Source organism: Oncorhynchus masou, unplaced genomic scaffold (assembly GCF_036934945.1).
Source record: "Oncorhynchus masou masou isolate Uvic2021 unplaced genomic scaffold, UVic_Omas_1.1 unplaced_scaffold_3728, whole genome shotgun sequence".
NCBI classification, from domain to species: Eukaryota; Metazoa; Chordata; class Actinopteri; order Salmoniformes; family Salmonidae; genus Oncorhynchus; species Oncorhynchus masou.
In genome coordinates, this window is record NW_027010130.1 from 9,209 (window position 1) to 35,063 (window position 25,855).

Here is a 25,855-nt window from a genome sequence, read left to right on the forward strand (position 1 = left end):
AGGGCCTGATGCACTTCACAAAATAGATGGCATCACGAGGAAAGAAAATTATGTGGATATATTGAAGCAATATCTCAAGACATCAGTCAGGAAGTTAAATGGGTCTTCCAAATGGACATTGACCCCAAGCATACTTCCAAAGTTGTGGCAAAATGGCTTAAGGACAACAAAGTCAAGGTATTGGAGTGGCCATCACAAAGCCCTGACCTCAATCCTATAGAAAATGTGTGGGCAGAACTGAAAGTGTGTGCGAGCAAGGAGAACTACAAGCCTGACTCAGTTGTACCAGCTCTGTCAGGAGGAATGGGCCAAATTTCACCCAACATATTGTGGGAAGGTTGTGCAAGGCTACCTTAAAAGTTTGACCTAAGTTAAACAATTTAAAAGCAATGATAACAAATACTAATTGAGTGTATGTAAACTTCTGACCCACAGGGAATGTGATGGAAGATATAAAAGCTGAAATAAATTGTTCTCTCTACTATTATTCTGACATTTCACATTCTTAAAAAAAGTGGTGATCCTAACTGACCTACGACAGGGAATGTTTACCAGGATTAAATGTCAGGAATTGTGAAAAAACTGAGTTTAAATGTATTTGGCTAAGGTGTATGTAAACTTCTGACTTCAACTGTATGGAAGAATACTGTATGTAAGAATACCATAGTACCCTCCAAGCTCATCACTAAGCTAAGGGCCCTGGGTCTCAGCCCCTCCCGGTGCAACTGAGTCCTGGTCTTCTTGACAGGCCGACCCCAAGTGATATAGATGGGCTACAACACCTCCGCCACACTGATCCTCAACACGGTGGCCACACAGGGGTGTTTGGTCGGCAGGGATGTTCTTGCCCCATCGCGTACTAGCGATTCGTGTGGCTTGCCGGGCGCAATGCACGCTGACACGGTCGTCAAGTGTACAGTGTTTCCTCTGACACATTGGTGCGGCTGGCCTCCAGGTTAAGCGAGCGTTGTGTCAAGAAGCAGTGCGGCTGGGTTGTGTATCAGAGGACACATGGCTCTCAACCTTTGCCTCCTGAGTCCGTACGGGAGTTGCAGCAATGGCACAAGACTAACTACCAATTTGGATACCACAAAAAAATTTAAAATTAAAGGAAAAATTTAAAAAACGATTACAATTATTTGTATTTATTTTTAAAGACATGTAAAAAAAAAAAAGGTCCCTTCACATAGACAGAGTGGTGAAGAAGACACACTGCCTGCCTTCCAGGACCTCTACAGCACCGGTGTCACAGGAAGGCCATGAACATCATCTTTGACCTGAGCCACATCCTGTTCACCCAGCTTCCATCTAGAAGGTGGAGACAGTACAGGTGTCACAGGAAGGCCATGAACATCATCTTTGACCTGAGCCACATCCTGTTCACCCAGCTTCCATCTAGAAGGTGGAGACAGTACAGGTGTCACAGGAAGGCCATGAACATCATCTTTGACCTGAGCCACATCCTGTTCACCCAGCTTCCATCTAGAAGGTGGAGACAGTACAGGTGTCACAGGAAGGCCATGAACATCATCTTTGACCTGAGCCACATCCTGTTCACCCAGCTTCCATCTAGAAGGTGGAGACAGTACAGGTGTCACAGGAAGGCCATGAACATCATCTTTGACCTGAGCCACATCCTGTTCACCCAGCTTCCATCTAGAAGGTGGAGACAGTACAGGTGTCACAGGAAGGCCATGAACATCATCTTTGACCTGAGCCACATCCTGTTCACCCAGCTTCCATCTAGAAGGTGGAGACAGTACAGGTGTCACAGGAAGGCCATGAACATCATCTTTGACCTGAGCCACATCCTGTTCACCCAGCTTCCATCTAGAAGGTGGAGACAGTACAGGTGTCACAGGAAGGCCATGAACATCATCTTTGACCTGAGCCACATCCTGTTCACCCAGCTTCCATCTAGAAGGTGGAGACAGTACAGGTGTCACAGGAAGGCCATGAACATCATCTTTGACCTGAGCCACATCCTGTTCACCCAGCTTCCATCTAGAAGGTGGAGACAGTACAGGTGTCACAGGAAGGCCATGAACATCATCTTTGACCTGAGCCACATCCTGTTCACCCAGCTTCCATCTAGAAGGTGGAGACAGTACAGGTGTCACAGGAAGGCCATGAACATCATCTTTGACCTGAGCCACATCCTGTTCACCCAGCTTCCATCTAGAAGGTGGAGACAGTACAGGTGTCACAGGAAGGCCATGAACATCATCTTTGACCTGAGCCACATCCTGTTCACCCAGCTTCCATCTAGAAGGTGGAGACAGTACAGGTGTCACAGGAAGGCCATGAACATCATCTTTGACCTGAGCCACATCCTGTTCACCCAGCTTCCATCTAGAAGGTGGAGACAGTACAGGTGCTTCACAGCTGGGACCAGGACCAAGAGACTGAGGCCATCAGACTGTTAAATAATCTCCACTAGCCGGTCTCTGCCCAGTACCCTGCCCTGAACTTTAGTCACTGTTACTAGCCGGCTACCACCCGGTACTCTACCCTGCACCTTACAAACTGCACTGGTCACTTTACATTGGTCACTTTAGTAATGTTTCCATACTGTTTTACTCCCTTTATATACTATATTCTAGTCAAGACTCATCCTATATAACTACTGTTGTACACACCTTTTCTACTCGTACACTGTTCACAATGCCAGGTTCAAGTTAGTCCCTCCCTGTTTCGGTCCACTTTCTGCCATTTAGTTTCTAGTGAAACTATGGTTGTCTCTAGTGAATACCACCCAGTCCTCTCTCTCACCATCTCTATGGTTGTCTCTAGTGAATACCACCCAGTCCTCTCTCTCACCGTCTCTATGGTTGTCTCTAGTGAATACCACCCAGTCCTCTCTCTCACCGTCTCTAGTGAATACCACCCAGTCCTCTCTCACCGTCTCTATGGTTGTCTCTAGTGAATACCACCCAGTCCTCTCTCTCACCGTCTCTACCACCCAGTCCTCTCTCTCACCGTCTCTATGGTTGTCTCTAGTGAATACCACCCAGTCCTCTCTCTCACCATCTCTATGGTAGTCTCTAGTGAATACCACCCAGTCCTCTCTCTCACCATCTCTATGGTTGTCTCTAGTGAATACCACCTAGTCCTCTCTCTCACCATCTCTATGGTAGTCTCTAGTGAATACCACCTAGTCCTCTCCTCACCATCTCTATGGTAGTCTCTAGTGAATACCACCAGTCCTCTCTCTCACCTCATCTCTATGGTTGTCTCTAGTGAATACCACCCAGTCCTCTCTCTCACCATCTCTATGGTAGTCTCTAGTGAATACCACCCAGTCCTCTCTCTCACCTCATCTCTATGGTTGTCTCTAGTGAATACCACCCAGTTGTCTCTAGTGAATACCACCCAGTCCTCTCTCTCACCATCTCTATGGTAGTCTCTAGTGAATACCACCCAGTCCTCTCTCTCACCATCTCTATGGTTGTCTCTAGTGAATACCACCTAGTCCTCTCCCTCACCGTCTCTATGGTAGTCTCTAGTGAATACCACCCAGTCCTCTCTCTCACCTCATCTCTATGGTTGTCTCTAGTGAATACCACCCAGTCACCATCTCTATGGTTGTCTCTAGTGAATACCACCTAGTCCTCTCTCTCACCATCTCTATGGTAGTCTCTAGTGAATACCACCCAGTCCTCTCTCTCACCATCTCTATGGTAGTCTCTAGTGAATACCACCCAGTCCTCTCTCTCACCATCTCTATGGTAGTCTCTAGTGAATACAACCCAGTCCTCTCTCTCACCTCATCTCTATGGTAGTCTCTAGTGAATACCACCCAGTCCTCTCTCTCACCATCTCTATGGTAGTCTCTAGTGAATACCACCCACCTCTAGTGAATACCACCCGGTCCTCTCTCACCATCTCTATGGTAGTCTCTAGTGAATACCACCCAGTCCTCTCTCTCACCATCTCTATGGTAGTCTCTAGTGAATACCACCCAGTCCTCTCTCTCACCTCATCTCTATGGTAGTCTCTAGTGAATACCAAGTCCTCTCTCTCACCATCTCTATGGTAGTCTCTAGTGAATACCACCCAGTCCTCTCTCTCACCTCATCTCTATGGTTGTCTCTAGTGAATACCACCTAGTCCTCTCTCTCACCATCTCTATGGTAGTCTCTAGTGAATACCACCCAGTCCTCTCTCTCACCTCATCTCTATGGTTGTCTCTAGTGAATCACCATCTCTATGGTTGTCTCTAGTGAATACCACCCAGTCCTCTCTCTCACCATCTCAGTCTCTAGTGAATACCACCCAGTCCTCTCTCACTTCATCTCTATGGTAGTCTCTAGTGAATACCACCCAGTCCTCTCTCTCAACTCATCTCTATGGTAGTCTCTAGTGAATACCACCCGGTCCTCTCTCTCACCTCATCTCTATGGTAGTCTCTAGTGAATACCACCCAGTCCTCTCTCTCACCATCTGAGAGAGAGGAGCCAATGTAAATAAAATACAATTCTTAACTGACTGATCTAGTTAAATACAGGTTTAAATATTTTTATTTTAATAATAATCTCTATGGTTGTCTGAAGCAGTGTTGCTCTCTGTCTCCCCCTGCAGGTGCAGCACAGGATCACAGGCCAGGTGATGGCCCTAAAGATGAACACTCTGGCCAGCAACAAGGCCAACATGCTCAGGGAGGTCCAACTCATGAACCGGCTCTGCCACCCCAATATACTCGGGTATGTCTAGACACACACACACACACACACACACACACACACACACACACACACACACACACTGCATGCACAATGTACACACTTGGCTATGTGCAGTGCATATTGCACAGCTGCCCTGTCACCCTCGCTCAGACCATTTATTAGTAGCACTGTGTTGTTGTCACAGATGGAAGGGGTTCTTATAATCTTTGTGGGTAGTAGCCTACCTTTGCTGTGGATAGAACTTGCGTCAACTCTCAGCAGCACCACCCAAGGGAAAAGACACAACTGCTGTCAATTAAAAATAACATGTAATCTGGAAAGACGGACAGGCAGAAAACTAGCCTGTAAAATGGTGCAAAACCATTATCAGACAGAGGACAGACACACACAAACTCTTCATAATGTAAGACATTATTGGAATCATTGAAACCTCTTGTCAACTAGGTTTGAAATCACATAGTTGTTTTTAGCTGTATAGATGATGTATTCTGGATGTTTTGGGTGTGTTTTGAATGCTCTCCCTCTCTGCTCAGGTTCCTGGGAGTGTGTGTACAGGAGGGCCAGCTCCATGCTCTAACTGAGGTAAACTCATCCGGATTCTGTCTCTCTGGAGGGAGGCCTTGCGTTTTATCTTCCAGAGACAATAGTGTCCATGGTAACAGAATAGGCTGTATACACGGGCCATAAAAAGTAATGAAGATGAGGGTAGCGTTCCATTTAAATTAAATTCTACACAGGCCTGCAAAGAACATAGGCTAAGGTTTCTACAGAATATTACGTCCTTACAATCCCTATGGAAATGTATACAGTCTCAGGAACCACATCAATTTAGTGTAGGGTTAATGGTCCTGTAATATGTGTGGGCATGCACAGGATCTGTGTGTCTGGAATGGACTCAATCTCATTAACTGTGTGTGTGTGCTGTTGTCATGGTTACCTACAGTACATCAACGGGGTAACCTGGAGCAGCTGCTGGACAGTGACAGGTATCTGTCGTGGTCGGTGAGGATGGGGCTGTCTCAGGACATCGCCTGTGGCCTGCAGTACCTCCACAGCAAGGGCATCTTCCACAGAGACCTCACCTCCAAGGTAGGAGATGGGAGCATATAGGGGACCAGACACACACAATAACTCTTCCCTTCACTTCATCTTGCATTAATTGTTCATTTAATCTCTCTCACACACTCATATGCTCTCTCTACTCTCTCTCTCTCTCCTCTCTCCTCTCTCTCACCTCTGTCTCTCTCCCCTCTCTCTCACCTCTCTTTCTCCCCTCTCTCTCTCTCTCTTATAGAACTGTCTGGTGCGCTGTGAGAATGGTGTGTTCACTGCAGTAGTGGGAGACTTTGGTCTGGCAGAGAAGATTCCAGACTACAGGTTAGTGCTGTGAGAAGATTCCAGACTACAGGTTAGTGCTGTGAGAAGGTTCCAGACTAGAGGTTAGTGCTGTGAGAAAGTTCCTCTAGATTACAGGTTAGTGCTGTGAGAAAGTTCCTCTAGATTACAGGTTAGTGCTGTGAGAAGGTTCAGACTACAGGTTAGTGCTGTGAGAAGGTTCCAGACTACAGGTTAGTGCTGTGAGAAGGTTCCAGACTACAGGTTAGTGCTGTGTTCCTCTAGATTAAGGTTGCTGTGAGAAAGTTCCTCTAGATTACAGGTTAGTGCTGTGAGAAGGTTCTCAGATTACAGGTTAGTGCTGTGAGAAAGTTCCTCTAGATTACAGGTTAGTTAAGGTTCCAGATTACAGGTTAGTGCTGTGAGAAGATTCCAGACTACAGGTTAGTGCTGTGAGAAAGTTCCTCTAGATTACAGGTTAGTGCTGTGAGAAAGTTCCTCTAGATTACAGGTTAGTGCTGTGAGAAGTTCTAGATTACAGGTTAGTGCTGTGAGAGGTTTACAGGTTAGTGCTGTGAGAAGGTTCCAGACTACAGGTTAGTGCTGTGAGAAGTGAGAAAGTTCCTCTAGATTACAGGTTAGTGCTGTGAGAAAGTTCCTCTAGATTACAGGTTAGTGCTGTGAGAAGGTTCCAGACTACAGGTTAGTGCTGTGAGAAGGTTCCAGACTACAGGTTAGTGCTGTGAGAAGGTTCCAGACTACAGGTTAGTGCTGTGAGAAGGTTCCTCTAGATTACAGGTTAGTGCTGTGAGAAAGTTCCAGACTACTCTAGATTACAGGTTAGTGCTGTGAGAAAGTTCCTCTAGATTACAGGTTAGTGCTGTGAGAAAGTTCCTCTAGATTACAGGTTAGTGCTGTGAGAAAGTTCCTCTAGATTACAGGTTAGTGCTGTGAGAAAGTTCCTCTAGATTACAGGTTAGTGCTGTGAGAAGGTTCCTGAGAAGGTTCCAGATTACAGGTTAGTGCTGTGAGAAGGTCAGGTTAGATTACAGGTTAGAGGTTCCAGACTACAGGTTAGTGCTGTGAGAAGGTTCCAGACTACAGGTTAGTGCTGTGAGAAGGTTCCAGACTACAGGTTAGTGCTGCTGAGAAGGTTCCAGAGGTTACAGGTTAGTGCTGTGAGAAGGTTCCAGACTACAGGTTAGTGCTGTGAGAAAGTTCCTCTAGATTACAGGTTAGTGCTGTGAGATTAAGGTTTGCTGTGAGAAAGTTCCTCTAGATTACAGGTTAGTGCTGTGAGAAGGTTCCTAGACTACAGGTTAGTGTTAGTGCAGGTTAGTGCTGTGAGAAGGTTCCAGACTACAGGTTAGTGCTGTGAGAAGGTTCCAGACTACAGGTTAGTGCTGTGAGAAGGTTCCAGACTACAGGTTAGTGCTGTGAGAAGGTTTACAGGTTAGTGCAGAAACTAGATTACAGGTTAGTGCTGTGAGAAGGTTCCAGACTACAGGTTAGTGCTGTGAGAAGGTTCCAGACTACAGGTTAGTGCTGTGAGAAGGTTCCGGACTAGAGGTTAGTGCTGTGAGAAGGTTCCAGACTACAGGTTAGTGCTGTGAGAAGGTTCCAGACTACAGGTTAGTGCTGTGAGAAGGTTCTAGACTACAGGTTAGTGCTGTGAGAAGGTTCCGGACTAGAGGTTAGTGCTGTGAGAAGGTTCCAGACAACAGGTTAGTGCTGTGAGAAGTGTTCCAGACTACAGGTTAGTGCAGACTACAGGTTAGTGCTGTGAGAACAGACTACAGGTTAGTGCTGTGAGAAGGTTCCAGACAACAGGTTAGTGCTGTGAGAAGGTTCCAGACTACAGGTTAGTTCCAGACTGAGAAGGTTCCAGGTTAGTGCTGTGAGAAGGTTCCAGACTACAGGTTAGTGCTGTGAGAAGGTTCCTACAGGTTAGTGCTGTGAGAAGGTTCCAGACTACAGGTTAGTGCTGTGAGAAGGTTCCAGACTACAGGTTAGTGCTGTGAGAAGGTTCCAGACTACAGGTTAGTGCTGTGAGAAGGTTCCAGACTACAGGTTAGTGCTGTGAGAAGGTTCCAGACAACAGGTTAGTGCTGTGAGAAGGTTCTAGACTACAGGTTAGTGCTGTGAGAAGGTTCCAGACTACAGGTTAGTGCTGTGAGAAGGTTCCAGACTACAGGTTAGTGCTGTGAGAAGATTCCAGACTACAGGTTAGTGCTGTGAGAAGGTTCCAGACTACAGGTTAGTGCTGTGAGAAGGTTCCAGACTACAGGTTAGTGCTGTGAGAAGGTTCCAGACTACAGGTTAGTGCTGTGAGAAGATTCCAGACTACAGGTTAGTGCTGTGAGAAGGTTCTAGACTACAGGTTAGTGCTGTGAGAAGGTTCCTCTAGATTACAGGAGGACTATATGACTGTCTCCCCATATTCCCATCATGACTGCACATATAGCCTACAGTCTAGATGAGTTAGTTAAATGCGTTGTACAATTTATTCTGTTTTTAAATAAATGTGTTCTATATGAATGTATTATTTTCCTCTCCTCCAGTGACGGGGTTGATCAGCAGCCTCTGGCCGTGGTGGGCTCCCCCTACTGGATGGCCCCGGAGGTGCTGAGAGGAGAGCTCTATGATGAAAAGGTACTAACAGAAGCACAGATAGAACAATGAGACAGACATTTCACCGGATGTATAAATGTGAAGCATCTGGTTGGCGTTTCCAGTCACTACCAAATATGGTGATGAGAGGAAGCCCAATGGACAGCAGTGGGAGAAGATGGATTTTGGCTGACATTCTGTTAATTTACTCATCGATGAAAATTTGATCTCAATACTTTTCTGTTCCCACAACTACAATCTGTTACAAAAAGAGTGGATAAAGTTTTGTAGACTTTACACTTTGCCAGAGTTGTATTGTTTAGAAGGAATGCAAAGGCGAATTGAGTTATTGCACATGTGCACTACAGAGTAGGCGTTACCTAATGAACATATGCAAATGCTGTGTAGAACGAGCCAATGGGATCTCGCTAGCTCGTGCTTGGCTCTGCCCACCTCCTTGCTTGTTCTGCCCACTATGGATCATTTGATTCCATTGGAAACGACAGGCTGTTGTTTATCTTAGTTAAGTTATACAAATCTTTGACAGTAGTCAACTGTTTCCTGGCTGTTATCTCACTGGTCCGGGTGCATCATTATACGAAGCAAACACAGTAATATAATGCAACAATACTCTGCTATGAAACAATCTGGAAGGACAACTGTTCCATGTTCCTGCTGTGTTTTTCTGGTTGTGTCTAGTGGGTCTAGCTAATATGTATGTTTCTAGCAAATGACCAGACTCTTCCAAGGTGTATTATTGTGAATTTTTCAAGTGAGATGTTATTGATTAGATGTGATTGGCCGACTCTGACCCCTAGGTGGATGTGTTTGCCTATGGAATCATCCTGTGTGAGATCATCGCCCGGATAGAGGCTGATCCGGACTTCCTACCTCGCACTGAGGTACACACACACACACACACACACACACACACACACACACACACACACACACACACAACCCCACAGTTTATGACAGGCACACAGTTAACCAATGCTTTTCCTTTTCCCCTGATCACACAACCCTAAATCAATAGTTTCATACTATCACACAACAAACTGACAGTGTAAACCCTTAATCCAACCCCTTAATCCAACCCCCTTAATCCAACCCCTTTTTACACCCCTTTTTTTCCACTTTGACCCAGCAAATAAGTGCCCTCCCTGTCCTTATTGCACATTATCACATGTAACTGCAGTGGAAGACTTGTATATTTAATCACTGCAGTACAGGGCAGCAGTTCCAGCTGCATGCGAGGTTTAAAGTGGAACTGACAGTGTTTTCACTACTGTAACGACTAGAGGTGGACCCATTTAATCGGAATGGCCGATTTTAATTAGGGCCTATTAATTGTCCAAACACAAGGCTGCTTTTCCACTCCATATTTATTTTGACTTAGTATACAGTATGTAATCCCAAATATTCTAAGAATCTATGACCATGTGAAAATGACTATCTAAGTGCTCGCTTGTCAGAAATCTTCTAAAACAATCTGTAATTTTTCCTGGGGGGACTATTACTGTATGAACAGATTTGAATGAGATTTCATGTTGATAAAATAGTGTCAGTTCCACCTTAATGAGTATAACTCTCTCACAGTGTATGTCTCCATCTAGTTGATATGATGGAGAACTACAACATGTATATTATTTTAACCTGGTCAGACAAACTGATTGACAGCTAGTCGGCTACATTAAAAGGTGATGATGATGATCCTCTGTGTGTGCAGGACTTTGGACTAGATGTGGATGCCTTTGAGAACCTGGTTGGTGACTGTCCAACACCATTCCTCAACCTTGCAGTCCTCTGCTGCAATGTAAGATGCAGATTGACTGACTTCATAATAATTGCATGCATTAATGACTCTGTGTACATACTTACTGTAAATGCACAGATTGACAACCTAAAACCAACCATACATTTGAAAAAGTAGGCACTGTTTACACTCTTCCTGCTCCCCTCACTCTGTTTCTCCCTCTTTCTCAGATGAATGCAAAGATACGTCCCTCGTTCTCTGAGATAGTGGTTTTGCTGGAGGGGATGGAGAGAGGAGAGGAGGAGAGGAAGACGGCCATCCCTCTGGGCGATTGTCTCTCCTCAAAACCCCCCACTGGCCACATCAGCCCCTACCGACGACGGAGTTCCCTCTGTCGCCCCGGCGACCAGCAGTTGTCCCGGAGCCAGTCTGAAATGCTTCCACCAACGACGCCCCCACTCGGCACCCCGGCCCGGGTCAACCCCTTCTCCCTGCGGCAGGACCTGAACGGGGGCCGCATCAAGCTCTACGACACCCCCAGCAAGTCTGTCATCTCCCTGACCTTCACCCTTCCCCAGCAGCCTGACACCTGCGCCTCTCCCCCCCTCAGGGGAAACCTCTTACTCCGCGGGCCTCCCCGACGCTGCCAGTCTCTCCCCTGCACCCCCGAGCCGGGGCGAACCCTCTCCCTCCTCCGGGACCCTGACCTGCAGCGCTTGGGGAAAGAGGAGGGGGAGGATGAAAGGAGGAAGGAGAAGGGAGGGATGGGGGAGGATGAAAGGAGGAAGGAGAAGGGAGGGATGGTGGAGGAGGATGAAAGGAGGAAGGAGAAGGGAGGGATGGTGGAGGATGTGTCAGATGATTCAGGGCTGCCTCTGGACCTGGTGTCTCTGGGTCCTCTGGAAGAGGAAGAGGAGGAAGGTTTTTCTCTGGGGGAGCCTATGGACTGCAGCAGGTCTCCTGACACACTAGAGGGCGCTGTCCCTACACCAGGGAGACATCTACTACACCCAGCCTCGTCCTCTTCCTCCCTGTTTCTGCAGCCTAACGGCTGGCGTCACCCAGTCTCCAATGCCCCTTCCTCCCTCCCTCCTCTCCCTCATCTGGACAACAACAACATCTCGGCGATGGTGGTCGTCGGCCGTCCGATTGGCTGGAGGGCTAGCGGCTACTGCACCGCAATCCCGGGCCCACCTGCTGGCCCCGCCCCTGAACAAGATGAGGTCATTTCCTGTCCGGGCTGCTGTCTGATTGGTCTGAGCTTTCCATCAGTGTGCCTGAAGGGGGTGCCGACCCCTCGCCGCGTTCCGCCCCGACGACCCTACCGGAACCTCAACGGGCGGGGCATCAGTGACACTTCAGCTGCCACGGCAACCAAGGGACTGCTTTGTTGCGGGGCGAACGGTCTCGCTCCTCCGACCGCACCTTGCGTGCCTGGGCTGCCCCTACCAGAGGCACAGACTTAGGAAGAGCTCCCCTTAGTGGGCTGACTGGCCAACAACAACATGAACACCAGTGACATTACTGAGACTTTGACTGGTTCTGTTTATTGTCGCTATTACTATTTATTATTACTATTAGGAACTGATGATGTTGATGATTACTTCTACTACCTGAAGTGTGTGTGTGTGAGGAGGTGGTGGGGACACTGGTGGTTGTATTGGGAGCAACAAGGGAGAAGCAGAATGGGAAACCAGAAGTGGGTTATTGATGTGAGTTCTTATATATTGGTTGTTGACCTGGCTTCATTTGATAATGTCAGTGTGTCCCTGGTTTGTTCACTCACTTTCTGCACTCTGAATCTTTATATTTGATTCCTATTAATGATTTTTCACTGGTCTGGGTGGTGCTTGAGATTTGTATTGAATTCAAACAGGTGCTGCTTCTTCCCTCAAACCTCAGTGTTCTTCCCACAACCCACTATGATCCAGGTATCCTCTCAGTGTGTGTGTGTGTGTGTGTGTGTGTGTGAATTTTTAACAGCTTGTGTAACTTTGAAACAGCAGGAAAAGCAATTCTCCTAGCTTCTTTACATATTGTACTGATTATTTCACTCTAAGTTCTGTCTGTGTGTGTGTCAGAGGGAGAGAAAGTGTGTGTGTGTGTGTGTGTGTGTGTGAGACTGAATGACTAAGGTTTGTCCCTTGATGTCTGTTTTAAAATGTTAGTGGTTTGCAGGTCATTTCCCGTACCCGTGTGTGAGATTAGAGAACTGTGTAATCATTTAATATAAAGTTAGTGAGGTGAACATAATCTTTACTATAATGTTTTTTGACACTATTGATGAGAATCACTCCACTCTTCATTTCATAGGGCTACTGGTTCCGTACCTGTTGAGGTTGACTCTCTGTATCTGAAATGGCACCCTATTCCCTATATAGTGCACTACATTTTACCAGGGCCCACGGGGCTTTGGTCAAAATAGGATGCTATTTTGTCTGTTTTCCCCAGAGCTTAAGGTGTGTTTGTCTCCCTCTGCTGGCCTGGAGGACCCGGGCATACCAGGCCATTGTGGCTCACAGGCTTTGTCTCTTCCTTTCGTCATAACCCTTTCCTTCTACGAGAAGCTATACATGACCAGACCAGGGAAAAATCCAGGCTTTAGTTATAGACCTGGAGGTTTTCCTTGTCGGGTCACTTTGTCATGATATATTGCTGGGACTTTTTCCTATCAACTGATATGAGGGGACTGAAAAAGGTTTATGGCTATGCTATTAACATTTCTAACCAGTTCTAACCACTTAATCTAGCTAGTGATCTGTAGGAAAGGAGGAGGAGGAAACATAAGCCAGTGTATTGGGACGTAGCCAGTCACACTCAACTGTACTGGCCAGAGAGTCTCTTTGTTACTGCACTGTTTAAACAGCATGATTTACAGAGTCTGGACAACTGTGTGCATCCATCCAAATAATTCCACTGTTCTGTCCCATATTGATGATGTCATAATGCCAATGGTACAAACACCGACCCATATGTCCATTGAACAACCGAGGGAGTGCAATGCACTTTCTTTTTTAAAGCTGAGAATCTTGTTGATTTAACATTATTTATGAAATCATGTATGGAGCTAACTAGTAAACCCTTATGTTGGTTGGTCTGTTGCTAGTTGGAATAATAAATTATTATTATGGAAATATGTGTCTGTTCCTTTCCGGGAACAACCCTTCCCCTTTTGACACTTGTAGAGATCTGAGAGGACTTGATAGGATGCATCAATATAGTCATAGCTCCACCTTGTCTTCTGATAGGTGGAATTTCACCATATTGCTTAAGCCTGTCCAACCCTCTCAGATCTCCACCAGTTCCTACAGGAAGGGGTTGTTTCTGGGGCTCTGTTTCTACTAGAACTCATCCTCTACATGCAAGACACTGATCAGACCCCTTGATTTTCCCCCATATTTTATTACATCACAGCCTTATTCTAAAATGGATGAAATTGTTTTTTTTCTGCATCAATTGACTGTACACACAACACTCCATAATGACAAAGCAAGAACAGGTTTTTTGACATTTTTGCAAATGTATTAAAAATAAACTGATATCACATTTACATAAGTATTCTGACTCTTTACTCAGTACTTTGTTGAAGCACCTTGTCACTAGTGTAGAGCGGAGGAGGCAATCGCAGGTTTAGAACTACTACATTTATTTAAGCACCATTTCTTTTATATCCTATGAACTTTACGTGTTGGGTCCTTTTACATGGAAATGCCCAGAGGTGACTGATGCCTTTGTTTCCACGGCAGCTGAACCATTTCAACACCATGATCTGGATTTGTCCACTTTCACATTGTTTGAGAGATACCGGTGTTCTCTATGATGAGACAACCAGCCTAGATTGTGTCAATGATCTGAGGAAGAAGCTCTTCTCCAATAGGTCATTCTAGATGGAGAACATCACAGGCTGCACTACTACAACATTCATACAGAGCAGTGTACCAAACAAGCATTTCGTCAACAAACCATCCAATTAGCACTTTTACCAGAAACTACTGGATGGACAAAACCAGTTGATTCCTGGACACCTTTGATGACACTCTTACCAGAGGCTGACCACGTTTACAGAGAACTCCTGATGTGTGGCAGCAAAAGTGAGCCCCTCTGTTCTTGGTTGTATCGATCCCAGGATGCTGGATTGTCATCCACTCAGGGTCGGAGTTATGGGCAGGCCTTATGGGGTCTGGCCCGCCCTGCCTCCTTGACCAACCAAATGATGGGGTCTGGCCCGCCCTACCTCCTTAACCAACCAAATGATGGGGTCTGGCCCGCCCTGCCTCCTTAACCAACCAAATGATGGGGTCTGGCCCGCCCTGCCTCCTTAACCAACCAAATGATGGGGTCTGGCCCGCCCTGCCTCCTTAACCAACCAAATGATGGGGTCTGGCCCGCCCTGCCTCCTTAACCAACCAAATGATGGGGTCTGGCCCGCCCTGCCTCCTTAACCAACCAAATGATGGGGTCTGGCCCGCCCTGCCTCCTTGACCAACCAAATGATGGGGTCTGGCCCGCCCTGCCTCCTTAACCAACCAAATGATGGGGTCTGGCCCGCCCTGCCTCCTTAACCAACCAAATGATGGGGTCTGGCCCGCCCTGCCTCCTTGACCAACCAAATGATGGGGTCTGGCCCGCCCTGCCTCCTTAACCAACCAAATGATGGGGTCTGGCCCGCCCTGCCTCCTTAACCAACCAAATGATGGGGTCTGGCCCGCCCTGCCTCCTTGACCAACCAAATGATGGAGTCTGGCCCGCCCTGCCTCCTTAACCAACCGAATGATGGGGTCTGGCCCGCCCTGCCTCCTTAACCAACCAAATGATGGGGTCTGGCCCGCCCTGCCTCCTTAACCAACCAAATGATGGGGTCTGGCCCGCCCTGCCTCCTTGACCAACCAAATGATGGGGTCTGGCCCGCCCTGCCTCCTTAACCAACCAAATGATGGGGTCTGGCCCGCCCTGCCTCCTTAACCAACCAAATGATGGGGTCTGGCCCGCCCTGCCTCCTTGACCAACCAAATGATGGGGTCTGGCCCGCCCTGCCTCCTTAACCAACCAAATGATGGGGTCTGGCCCGCCCTGCCTCCTTAACCAACCAAATGATGGGGTCTGGCCCGCCCTGCCTCCTTAACCAACCAAATGATGGGGTCTGGCCCGCCCTGCCTCCTTAACCAACCAAATGATGGGGTCTGGCCCGCCCTGCCTCCTTGACCAACCAAATGATGGGGTCTGGCCCGCCCTGCCTCCTTAACCAACCAAATGATGGGGTCTGGCCCGCCCTGCCTCCTTAACCAACCAAATGATGGGGTCTGGCCCGCCCTGCCTCCTTGACCAACCAAATGATGGGGTCTGGCCCGCCCTGCCTCCTTAACCAACCAAATGATGGGGTCTGGCCCGCCCTGCCTCCTTAACCAACCAAATGATGGGGTCTGGCCCGCCCTGCCTCCTTGACCAACCAAATGATGGGGTCTGGCCCGCCCTGCCTCCTTAACCAAATGATGGGGTCTGGCCCGCCCTGCCTCCTTAACCAACCGAATGATGGGGTCTGGCCCGCCCTGCCTCCTTAACCAACCAAATGATGGGGTCTGGCCCGCCCTGCCTCCTTAACCAACCAAATGATGGGGTCTGGCCCGCCCTGCCTCCTTAACCAACCAAATGATGGGGTCTCAGGGAAACTGGGAGGGCCCGCCCTGCCTCCTTAACCAACCAAATGATGGGGTCTGGCCCGCCCTGCCTCCTTAACCAACCAAATGATGGGGTCTGGCCCGCCTGCCTCCTTAACCAACCAAATGATGGGGTCTGGCCCGCCCTGCCTCCTTAACCATCCTACTGATGTGGTCTGGCCCGCCCTTCCTCCTGAACCAACCAAATGATGGGGTCTGGCCCGCCCTACCTCCTTAACCAACCTAATGATGGGGTCTGGCCCGCCCTGCCTCCTTAACCAACCAAATGATGGGGTCTGGCCCGCCCTGGCTCCTTAACCAACCAAATGATGGGGTCTGGCCCGCCCTGCCTCCTTAACCAACCAAATGATGTGGTCTGGCCCGCCCTACCTCCTTAACCAACCAAATGATGGGGTCTGGCCCGACCTCCTTAACCAACCAAATGATGGGGTCTGGCCCGCCCCTGCCTCCTTAACCAACCAAATGATGGGGTCTGGCCCGCCCTGCCTCCTTAACCAACCAAATGATGGGGTCTGGCCGCCCTACCTCCTTACCCTCCTTACCTCCTTAACCAACCAAATGATGGGGTCTGGCCCGCCCTGCCTCCTTAACCAACCAAATGATGGGGTCTGGCCCGCCCTACCTCCTTAACCAACCAAATGATGGGGTCTGGCCCGCCCTGCCTCCTTAACCAACCAAATGATGGGGTCTGGCCCGCCCTACCTCCTTAACCAACCAAATGATGGGGTCTGGCCCGCCCTGCCTCCTTAACCAACCAAATGATGGGGTCTGGCCCGCCCTGGCTCCTTAACCAACCAAATGATGGGGTCTGGCCTGCCCTGCCTCCTTAACCAACCAAATGATGGGGTCTGGCCCGCCCTACCTCCTTAACCAACCAAATGATGGGGTCTGGCCCGCCCTACCTCCTTAACCAACCAAATGATGGGGTCTGGCCCGCACTGCCTCCTTAACCAACCAAATGATGGGGTCTGGCCCGCCCTACCTCCTTAACCAACCAAATGATGGGGTCTGGCCCGCCCTGCCTCCTTAACCAACCAAATGATGGGGGCCCGCCCTACCTCCTTAACCAACCAAATGATGGGGTCTAATGCCCTGCCTCCTTAACCAACCAAATGATGGGGTCATTACCTCCTTAACCAACCAAATGATGGGGTCTGGCCCGCCCTGCCTCCTTAACCAACCAAATGAAATCTATTTATTTGACAAACGTGTGCCAACAGGAACAGGCATCAAACTCAGATAATCCAAGAGAGAGAAACAAACACAAATGGGCTGCAATATTCAAGGTGAATTAAATCCAGTTTGAGAGACTTCCCTGGTGTCCTTTAGTAATCAAATGTTTGCTCCACGGTCTGTAGGTTCAGGTTTCAGGCCTTTATGAGTTTTACTGTAGAAAAGAATCTCTCCTAAAGTGACAGTTACAGGGATGTTAAAAACAGCTAAATTAATGCAACATCAGGGAAACTGGGGAGGGAGTTGTGCTTCAATTACAGCAGTTCTGTAACAAATTTAATCTCATTCTGCTTAATTGCCGGCCTCAACACCTTATGGAAATAGATTAACTGTTTACGAAGCTCTGGGGACAAGTCGTCTGGATACAGACAATAAATTGACAGATGATCATCTTTAGCAGACAACAGTTCTTGAGGGCTGGAACATAAAAGATGTTTCAATTTTGTTCATACTGGTGAACTGCCGTTTGACTTGTCTGGTTGCAATATCAACAGTCTCTTTTCTCTAGTCTATCTTGGCATGCAGCATTTCAATCGTGTGTAGTGTTAATAATGCATTAGACTCTCAGTCTAACAGTGTTAATGCATTAGACTCTCGGTCTAACAGTGTTAATGCATTAGACTCTCGGTCTAACAGTGTTAATGCATTAGACTCTCGGTCTAACAGTGTTAATGCATTAGACTCTCGGTCTAACAGTGTTAATGCATTAGACTCTCGGTCTAACAGTGTTTAATGTTATGCAGACTCTCGGTCTAACAGTGTTAATGCATTAGACTCTCGGTCTAACAGTGTTAATGCATTAGACTCTCGGTCTAACAGTGTTAATGTATTAGACTCTCGGTCTAATAGTTTTAATGCATTAGACTCTCAGTCTAACAGTGTTAATGCATTAGACTCTCGGTCTAACAGTGTTAATGCATTAGACTCTCAGTCTAACAGTGTTAATGCATTAGACTCTCGGTCTAACAGTGTTAATGCATTAGACTCTCGGTCTAACAGTGTTAATGCATTAGACGCTCAGTCTAACAGTGTTAATGTATTAGACTCTCGGTCTAACAGTGTTAATGCATTAGACTCTCCGTCTAACATGCTGACCACATACATGTTATTCAGTCATTGCATCCACACTTCTTGCTCACGTCAACGAGCGTCTGCATAGCCAGGTGCTAAAATAGATCTTGTTTCTATTGGTGACGCTTTAGGCACTGCAAGTTCTGCCTCTCCCATCTCCTCATTGGTTTATAGGAGCATAGTAGGGATGCACGATATATTGGTAAGCATATCGGAATCGGACGATATTAGCTAAAAATGCCAACATCGGCATTGGCGGGATTTTTTTAATTTAATGCCGATGTGCAAAACCCATGTAAAGGCTGACGTGCATACCTATATAACGTAGGTAGATGACGTGCATACCTATATAACGTAGGTAGATGACGTGCATACCTATATAACGTAGGTAGATGACGTGCATACCTATATAACGTAGGTAGATGACGTGCATACTCTATATAACGTAGGTAGATGACGTGCATACCTATATAACGTAGGTAGATGACGTGCATACCTATATAACGTAGGTAGATGACGTGCATACCTATATAGGTAGATGACGTGCATACCTATATAACGTAGGTAGATGACGTGCATACCTATATAACGTAGGTAGATGACGTGCATACCTATATAACGTAGGTAGATGACGTGCATACCTATAATAACGTAGGTAGATGACGTGCAAAATACGTAGGTAGATGACGTGCATACCATGTAGGCAACACATACCATTCCTGATCGTAATGACGCATTGAAAAATAAGCCCACAATGCCCACAATGTCTGAGGTGTGGATCTATTTTGAAGTTTGAAAGGAAGATAACAAAAAGGCCATATGCAACGTTCTCTGTCTTGAAAGATGTTGGCTTTCGCCGACTGGTTAAAACCTTTTGGGGCTGAGATCCCGCTAACGGGATCGATCGGACAACAACCAGTGAAAGTGCAGGTTGACAAATTCAAACAGAAATCTCATAATTAAAATTCCTCAAACATACAAGTATTTCACACCATTTTAAAGATACACTTCTTGTTAATCCCACCAGTGATTTCAAATAGGCTTTACGGCGAAAGCACCACAAACAATTATGTTAGGTCAGAGCCAAGTCACATAAAAACACATCCATTTTTACAGCCAAAGAGAGGAGATACAAAAAGCAGAAATAGAGAAATTAATCACTAAGTGTAGTCATATGTCTACAATTGGAGATGCAGCCAATAATTTATAGCAATGTTTGGATTCGTATGAACGCTTTTGCTTTCTAGTCAGTCACGTGATTTCTTGGAACTGCTGTGTTGAGTTTCTGCGGTGACTACCTTACTGACGCAAGCTGACTAAAGCTATATCTTACAACGCCTGGATAGGTATTTAATGTCAGCTAACCACATCATATTGCAACGACCCTGGGTTTATAACCGCGGAAATCGACTCTGCCGCACGAGCATGCTTTTGACTTGCTCCCTGCTGTTTCATTACACTGGTGTCAGAAGTGGGATCGGACCTTGCATCCACGACAGTGCGTGTCCTTGGCCGGTGAGTGCGTTCCTGTAAGATGTAGAGCCGCAAGCTAGCGCGAGGACGCGCTCTTTGAAAGGAGGGAGTAGTGTAACGACCCTGGGTTTATTACAGCGGAAGTCGACTCTGCTGCATGGGTATACTTTTGCGGCAGTCGAAAGCGCTCCGGACATCGGGTTAGGAGGTCGAGTGTTCGAGAATTGCTCCCTGCTGTTTCATTACAATATGATAGTTCCATCTGGAAGATGTGGTACGCAACCTTTGGTTGATTCCATGCAATGCCTGCATATCTTTTCGGACAGAACCTCGACTATTTTATTCGTCCAAGTAAAGTGACACAGAATGGTCATAAAGCATCATGAAACTTATATAAAACAGTATGAACAAAAATATGACTGTAAAGAATTTATTGCAACAACAAAGGATTTTAAGAAACTAAAATTTGAATAAATGTGGGTTTTGACACTCTTATGTAGGTGTCATAACCAGGCATAAAATAACTATATACATTTGTGTTGCTTACCAAGGCTTCAATGAATGAGTGGCCTAGTTAGTTTCAACTTAAATAGGTTTGAACATATATGGCAAGACTTAAAAATGGCTGTCTAGCAATGATCAACAACCAACTTCACAGAGTTTGATGAGTTGTAAAAATAATAATGTTCATATATTGTACAGTTCAGGTGTGAAAAGCTCTCAGAAACGTACCCGGAAAGACTCACAGCTGAGTGAGTCTCTTATTTTCTTTACTGTTTTTATGCTGAGAATCTTGTCAATTAAAACATATTTTATTTATAATACCAATAAATAAAATATGTCTTGAAAGCACGTATGTAGCTAACTACTAAACCCTTCTGCTGGCTAGGATATTGGTTGGTCTGTTGCTAGATGAAATTTTAATTCATTATGGAGTCTTTATTTTTATCCAGAAACAAACCTTTCCCCAAGATACTTGTAGAGATCTGAGAAGACATGAATGATTACTATGGTGATAGCTTCACCTTGCCCTCTGATAGGCTAGGTGGAATTTCATTATTGCTTCAACCTGTCCAATCCTCTCAGATCTCCACCAGTGCTGTATAGGAAGAATTGTTTCTGGACAGGGGCTGTTTTTTCTACTAGAACCCTTCCTCTACATGCAAGCTACTTCTGATTAGCTTGTTACTATAAGTATCATCATTGCTAAATACCAGCTTTAATAAACTGTCATCAATAAATCAATCATAAGGCCCTTCTTACATCAGCTGATATCTCAAAGTGCTGTACAGAAACCCAGCCTAAAACCCCAAACAGCAAGCAATGCAGGTGTAGAAGCACGGTGGCTAGGAAAAACTCCCAAGAAAGGCCAAAACCTAGGAAGAAACCTAGAGAGGAACCAGGCTATGTGGGGTGGCCAGTTCTCTTCTGGCTGTGCCGGGTGGAGATTATAACAGAACATGGCCAAGATGTTCAAATGTTCATAAATGACCAGCATGGTCGAATAATAATAAGGCAGAACAGTTGAAACTGGAGCAGCAGCACGGCCAGGTGGACTGGGGACAGCAAGGAGTCATCATGTCAGTTAGTCCTGGGGCATGGTCCTAGGGCTCAGGTCCTCCGAGAGAGAGAAAGAGAGAATTAGAGAAAGCACACTTAAATTCACACAGGACACCGAATAGGACAGGAGAAGTACTCCAGATATAACAAACTGACCCTAGCCCCCCGACACAAACTACTGCAGCATAAATACTGGAGGCTGAGACAGGAGGGGTCAGGAGACACTGTGGCCCCATCCGAGGACACTCCCGGACAGGGCCAAACAGGAAGGATATAACCCCACCCACTTTGCCAAAGCACAGCCCCCACACCACTAGAGGGATATCTTCAAGCACCAACTTACCATCCTGAGACAAGGCTGAGTCTGGCCCACAAAGATCTCCACCACGGAACAACCCAAGGGGGGGCGCCAACCCAGACAGGACGACCACATCAGTGAATCAACCCACTCAGGTGACGCACCCCTTCCAGGGACGGCAGGAGAGAGCCCCAGCAAGCCAGTGACTCAGCCCCTGTAATAGAGTTAGAGGCAGAGAATCCCAGTGGAAAGAGGGGGCCCGGTCAGGCAGAGACAGCAAGGGCGGTTCGTTGCTCCAGAGCCTTTCCGTTCACCTTCCCACTCCTGGGCCAGACTACACTCAGTCATATGACTCACTGAAGAGATGAGTCTTCAGTAAAGACTTAAAGGCTGAGACCGAGTTTGCGTCTCTGACATGGGTAGGCAGACCCATGTCAGTTACACGTGCTCTGCCACTGCGAGGACGATCAGCTGTCTGTCCTGTCTCCCTGTAGCGTTGACTTAGGCGTGTCACTGTACGAGACATTGCAATTTATTGCCCTGGCCACATATGCAGTCCTCATGCCTCCTTGCAGCATGCTTAAGGCACGTTCACACATATGAGCAGGGACCCTGGGCATCTTTTTTTGTGTTTTTCAGAGTCCTTAGGCATAACTGTTACCCAAATTGCCTACCGTCTGTAGGCTGTTAGTGTCTTAACGACAGTGTTGTGACGTTGTACTAGTTAATGTGACGACTGTTGCTCATCAAATGATTAAAGGTTTCTTATTGTGTGATTAACTGAATCAAGCAATTATTAACTCGTTAACCTGGGGCACCATGGGAAAATTATTTTTATTGAGTTTCTATTTCCCAAATTAACTCAAAGAATATCAGAATATCGATTTTACAACAGCCGCTAATTAATCAGTTACCTCTACAGTCTCATTCTGAACGTCGCATAATCCGGGAAGCTGCACGGACCCGGGTCTCACCAATGAGTTCATACCACACCAATCTGCACGGACCCGGGTCTCACCAATGAGTTCATACCACACCAATCTGCACGGACCCGGGTCTCACCAATGAGTTCATACCACACCAATCTTAGTTGAGTATTTATTTACTAGAAAGCTAAAATGATGATGAAAGATACACATACACAAAAACACATTATAGGCTATTGATTAGAACTTAGTATAACGGGCCAATGCACTATGGCGCGTGTTACCCAAAATGGGGATTTAAAAGAGAGAGAGAAAGAGAATACACAAGAGAAATATACATTTGGGTGAATTTGTCAGCTATGCTTATTCTAACCCTAGCCTTGACCCAAACTGCCACTCTTATGGGTCAGAATATAATGATGTAATTACGTGTGGAAGGTCTCCGTGGATTCCCCGCGTGGACCGTTCAGGCTGCACAATGACCCACTTCTCCAGCACAACTCTCTGGTTGTCCTCACGATGTAAGGGTCCTTTTGGCTTAGGGGTCTGTTCCCTCGCCCTTGCTCTGAAAGGGCTTTTCCGAGGACAGACAGCTCTGTAGCTCAGAGCTCACAGCGTAGGAATGAAACAGTGTAGATGCCAAGATTCGATAAGGAGTGGAGGCTAGATCGTCCAACTTGAATTCACCTGCTTAGACACAGCTACTCATCCGTAGCTTGGGTAGAAAAAGATTTGTCTTCAAACGTGTGTTGCGTTTTGGTTTCTTTTACTTTTTTAGACCTCGGCTGCAGCTTGGGTCACTTAGTCTGATCTGTTAATTCTTCACTCACAGGTTTTATACCCTCGTGTCAGAAGTGGGCGTAACCGCCTTTAGGGCAATTCTCTGGGCGTACCAAGTTAAGGGCAAGGTCTCGATTTTACTCAAATCCAATTTTAGACAACTAACCTCACATTTCATCTTTATCAAAACATTCTCTTTGATTTGGACATTTTCCACACAATGTACAATGTATAAACATCAAACATATACGAGGAAAACTCTTAACATTACAATGTTTTCGTAATAACGTTGTCTATTAACCTTTAATAACAAAACAAAAATGACATACATTTTCATATTCCATCTATCGTCATGATCAAGATCCCACAAAAACCCAGTGGGAAAAGGCTGCCTAAATATGATCCCCAATCAGAGACAACGATAGACAGCTGCCTCTGATTGGGAACCATACCAGGCCAACATAGAAATACAAAAACTAGAGTACCCACCCTAGTCACACCCGACCTAACCAAATTAGAGAATAAAAGGCTCTCTAAGGTCAGGGCGTGACAGATGGAGAAAAAGTGTGACACCAATTAGGCCGCCGATGACTGGAGTTGCCCCTGTTAGACGAATCTGTAATTCCAACTTTGTTTCAATAATTTAGGCAAGGCCCTTTCCTGTTTCAGAATGACAATGCCCCTGTGCACAAATTGAGATCCATACAGAAATGGTTTGTCGAGATTGGTGTGGAAGACCTTGACCTGTACAGAGCCATGACCTAAACCCCATCAAACACCTTTGGGATGAATTGGAACGCTGACTGCAGGCCTAATCGCCCAACATCAGTGCCCGACCTCACTAATGCTCTTGTGGCTGAATGGAAGCAAATTCCTGCAGCAATGTTCCAGCATCTAGAGGAAAGCCTTCCCAGAAGAGTGGAGGCTGTTATAGCAGCAAAGGGGGGACCATATTAATACCCATGATTTTGGAATGAGATTTTCGACGAGTAGGTGTCCACATACTTTTGGCCATGTAGTGTACAACTGAAGACAACTCTCAGAGGATGTTAATGTAGCTACAAAATTAAACTGGAACAGGGAAGACAGAAAGACGCTAGGCCTAAGCAAAGTCAGAACATTGACTTTAAATATTAAATATTTAAGTCAAACAACTTGTAGATTTGGCAGCACTGTTAGCTATGGACTCATTGTAAACTGCACGCATTTAATGCAGCTCCCACTGCTGCACCAGCTGTTGCACCAAGTGCTGCACCAACTGGGCCTCCAACTACTCCCCCAACTGCTCCGATTCCGGCACCGATATCGGCACCTATACCTGCACCTACGATTTTAAAACGGTTTCTTCTCTCAGCTTTCTCTCTAGCTTCTCTTTCCTGTTTTCTCCTCAGGGTTTCTTCTTCTTCCCTGAGACGCTCTCCTTCAAACCCTCAATTTCTCCATCTCTCTGCATCTCTTCTGTTCATTCTCTTTCAGGATCCTCTCTTTCTCTTCTTCAATCTGTCTCTCTGCCTCCTGGAACATCTCATTGGTGTAGTGGCTCCCTCCATTCCACCCAACCATAGAGTTGATCTTCTGAAGCAGCTCCGTGACCTGAGAAGGGTTCTGGACTTTGTTGTTGAAGACATGATACTGGCCATGGCATTCCTCAACCAATCTCAGAAGATTTGGACTCTCATGTAAAAAAGCATTGATTGTTCTTCCTTCAACCTCACCTCCATGTGTGAATAGAACCATGGTGTATTTGGAAGCCTTTTGCCCAAAGAGTTTCTGAATGATTGCCACCGTTTCCTGCTCCTCTTTAGTGAATCTTCCCAGCTTGATCACAACCAGGAACACATGGGGACCAGGAGCAGCCAGAGAGATGCACAGAGCAATCTTTCTCAGTGCCTCCTCATTGGACAATGTAGTATCAAACAAACCTGGGGTGTCGATAACAGCGACATTTTGCCTATCCACCATTCCTCTGGCCTTTTCACAGTTTGATGTCAGAGAAACAGCAGAAAACTTTGACTCAAAAACATTTCTCCCCAGGATGGTGCTTCCTGATGCACTCTTCCCTGCTCCAGTCTTCCCCACCAGAACAATCCTCAGCTCCTTCGTTGGTCTCTGTCCTGTAGGATGATCAAGATGATTTTTTTAGAGGTCAAATGTAGTACACATTTTGTTCAGTGCAAAAAGTTATGGCGAGCCATTATTTAAATTGTAGCTGAAAGTCACTATGAGATACTATGATATACAGTCAGTGTCAAATACTCTTGGATACCATCATCCTTTTAAATTAATGTTAAGCAATAAGCTTAAGTTAAATTAAATACGAAGAAATGGGACAAACTTACCAACCCGCGTTCTTATTCTCAAGGATTTCTCCATGAAGTAATCAATGCGGTACACTTTGTCTTGTATCATAGTCTGCATTCTGCTCATCTTTCTAAACAGTTCTGTCACCTGGC

General features: G+C 46.4%; 2 pseudogenes; one reads left to right on the forward strand and one right to left on the reverse strand.

Moving 5' to 3' along the window:
• Positions 1 to 4,584: 4,584 nt before the first annotated feature.
• On the forward strand, positions 4,585 to 13,520 carry LOC135534644 (dual specificity testis-specific protein kinase 2-like; annotated as a pseudogene).
• Positions 13,521 to 22,511: 8,991 nt separating this feature from the next.
• LOC135534643 (GTPase IMAP family member 7-like) lies at positions 22,512 to 25,538 on the reverse strand (annotated as a pseudogene).
• Between the last annotated feature and the right edge of the window lie 317 nt (positions 25,539 to 25,855).